This window comes from Octodon degus, unplaced genomic scaffold (assembly GCF_000260255.1).
Source record: "Octodon degus isolate 3935 unplaced genomic scaffold, OctDeg1.0 scaffold00377, whole genome shotgun sequence".
Classification (NCBI taxonomy): Eukaryota; Metazoa; Chordata; class Mammalia; order Rodentia; family Octodontidae; genus Octodon; species Octodon degus.
The window spans coordinates 569,737-573,560 of NW_004524953.1; positions in this window are offsets into that span (position 1 = coordinate 569,737).

Genomic DNA, 3,824 nt, shown 5'->3' on the forward strand with positions numbered 1-3,824 from the left:
CTCAGGATTTATCCTGAGACCCTGTACCTGAGATTGTAGATCCTTTGTCAGTGTCAGCCATGTGGATGAGTCATGGCCATTGCTTGACCAATTTGCACTCTTTGAAGGCCTGAGAGAGTGTTTTCTCTCCATGTGACTCTGGATATTAGATTTTTCATGTCCATTAAGATTTGTCTTATGTAGTTGGGTGCTCTCATGTTTGCTACATACATATTTATGACTGTTACCTCTTCCTCTTGAATTTTTCCCCTAACCAGTGTGTAATGACCTTCTTTATTTCATTTGACAATTCTTGTTTTGAAGTTCAGACTGTCTCAAACACAATTTCTACCCCTGCTTTCTTCTGAAGTCTTGGCCATATAGTATTCTTTTCCAAACTTTGACTTTCAGCCTATGAATTTTTTTATGAGTTAAGTGTGCCTCTTGTATACAGCATATTGATGTATTTTGCTTCCTAATACATTCTGCCAGTCCAGTTCTTTCCTTTTTTTTATTTGTTTTTGGGAAGGGTCTACATGGTGTTCACCATCTCACTACTAGATGAGACTCCTAGTGATCTGCCTGTTTACAACCTCCCAAGAGCTGGATTACGGGTGAGCCATCATGCCCAGTCTCAATTTACACATTAGGACACCCTAAGGGTGGGGCCAGCACAGCAGGCCTGGAGATTGAACCCGCTGCCCATGTGCCTGCTTGCAGGCACTTTAATCTGCTGAGCTATTTGGCTGGCCCTTCCAGTTTATTTCTTTTAACTGGGGAATTGAGTCTATTTACATTGACGGTTATAATTGAGATATATTGCCTTATGATTGACATGTTATTTTCCTGCTGCTGTATACCTCTTTTTTTTTCGTTTGTTGAATGTGTGCCCTATTTGTTGGGTTCTTTTTATTCTCATTTGTGGAGTTGTGGTCATTTTGGTCTTTCTTTAGAATATCTCATTAGACTGTGCAGCATTGCCTTTCTCATCATGAAATTCTTTAGTTGTTCTTTGTCATGAAAGTATTTCACTTCTCCATTGAACTTGAAAGAATGTTTTGCAGGGTATATCAGTCTGGATTGGAATTTATTTTCTTGCAAGACTTGAAGTACTTTGTTCCATGATCTTCTTGACTTGATGGTTTTGGAAGAGAAATCTCCCATTGTTCTGATGGGATTTCCTTTGACTGTGGTCTGTTTAGTTTCTCTAGGGGTTTTATTATATTGTTCTTGTGCTGGATTTCTGGGATCTTGACTATTATATGTCTTGGTGTCTTTTTAATTGGGTTGATATTATTTGGAGTTCTGTATGGTTCAGTTAACTGAATGTCAGATTGTTTCCCCATATTTGGGAAGTTTTCTGTTGTTACTTCTTCCCATATTCTTTTTATATCTTTTGTATTGACTCTTTCTTTCTCATGATGCTTATTATTCTTACATTGTTCATCTTTGTATAGTCTTGCAGATGTTGCATTATTTTTTCCTGCTTCTAGTTGTTATTAAGAGATCTTTTCTCACCTTTTCACTAGCTACGATGATGTCTTCAATATCTGAAACTGTCTTCACTTTCAATCATATGGTTTTGCCAGCTTGTGATTCAGGCTTTAATTTTCTGAATATCTCTTTGAATCTGCTTAATGCATTCTATGTCTTTCATATATTGCTCATTCAAGGATTCCATCATTTTTATATTCTCTATTTTTTTAACAATGTCTTCTTTAGAGGCACTTAGTAATTCCTTCATTATAGTTATCACTTCTTTTTTTACTTCAGAGATTATTTCTGATCTGATTTCATCTGTACATTTCTGCAGTTGTTTCTTTACTTCATACACTATTATTTCATAGATTTCAGGTGTGTGATTGCCAATTTCTTCTATGCTGTGGTGTATTGTATTTGTTCTAGGTGGGCTCAGGGCCTGAGAACTCATTTTGCTCCTTCTCTTTGTCATTTTGTATAGCACTGTGCTCTGACCTTTGGTGTAGAGTTTTGGTGCAGTTATTACCTTAGCACTTATCAATATTCTTAACCACAAGAGATTATGTGGTTAAAGCAGTTACAGTTTTGCATTTACAGAGCCACAATTAGGAACACTAATAATGGGTATTGAAATTTAGCAGTTAACACACTTTTGTAACCAAATGGTTTGTATTTTAGACCATAAGATAAAACACTATGTCTGTGTAGGAAAGCAGATATTAAATTCTGAATTTATATTTAAATTAGTTCCCCTAAGTTCTGTCTGATCACTTCCCCTTGATATACATGGAGTCTTACAGGTAGACAAGTTCACCCAGGTTACCTGTTGCACCCTCTTTTGATTGAGAGAGAAAGAGAGAGGATAATCTAATCGATCAGGGTCCAGCAAAGTGTCTCAGCTTACCAGGTCCAGATCCACCATGTTGGAACTTGTCCCAATGTGCCTGGCTTGGGTTTGGCTGCTGTGCTCCCATTCTTCCTGTTGCAGCCCATGGAAGTAAACCCACTGTGCCCCTCTAGGCAGATTTTGATTTCCTGGATTAACTGGGTGGTCCTGCCCTTAGCCTCTCTGCAGGGATTTCGGTCACAAGGTCCCACACCCAGCTTGTCTGCTGGAGGAGATTCCCATGAGTGCATGGATGGTCCCCCACACACACACCAGTCCTGGAAGCTTGCTGGAAAGGGAGCTGGTGAGAAGGTGGAAGGTCCCACACACATTCTGGGCACGGGCACTGGCTGGAAAGGGATTCAGTGAGCGCACAGAAGACCCCCATACACACGCACACACCAGGGCTCAGCTTTGGCTGGAAAGGGATGCAGGGAGCAGAGAAGCAGGCAGAAGATCCCTCACATACACTGCACCTGGGCCCTTGATGCAAAGGGATCTGGGGAGCAGGCAAGAAGGGGGAAGGTCTCACTCACACTCCAGCCATGGGCTCTTATTGTAATGGGATCCAGGGAGCAGGCAGTGTTTTTCTTATTTTAAAGAAATACTTATTGTAAGGTTCTAACATTGCTGTCACTGACTCAGATGTGTTCATAAAATGAATACTACAGTTTGTGAAAATCATAGCTAAAAACTGAATTGACTCTTTGTTAAGTGAATCAAATACATTGCATAATCAATCTAGCTAATAGTGTAGAAAGCCATCATGAAGGTCTTAAAACCCTTGAATCAAAAAATATCCACTTCAGAGCCTATGTGTAGGTATGCCTGAGGATGAAAGAAAAGTGTTTCCACCAGACATTGTCTCAGTTTTTTTTATACTTTGAAGGTTAGTAATATTTTTTGTTCCTATAATCCTGACTTCAATTCTGAAAGTAACTAAACATTGTGATTTTTAAGGGGTTTCTAAGCAACTGCATGAATTTTTCCCAATCCAGAGAATAAAAATATTCGTAGTAAATCCAGTTTGAATAACATGGTGGCCTTGTTTTTGCACTTAGCACAGATGATTTCATCAATCACAGGAAATGACATTTCTGACAGAAAGAAAATAAGATGCAAATTAGTTGGAAGAGAGAACAGAGCAGTGACTATTCCATTTGGAATAAGAAAGGCTCAGAAAAGCAAATTGTCATACAGGAGTTATGATCCCATTGCAGTTTCATCACCTAATTTCCAAATGACTTGCAGCCTTCCTTCCAATTATGAAATCTGTGTTATTTGACTTGTTAAAACTAGCCTAGAGGGGAGAGAATCACTTGGCAAAGGCTGAAATGAAGCAAAACTTTAGGAACCTGGTGCTCCTCCAGAAAGAAGTATTGTCCAATAGAAATAAGATGTGAGCTACACGTGTAATTTTAAATTTTCTTACAGTTACATCTTAAGAGTAAAGGAGGGGGGTAAGGTTAATTGTAATAAT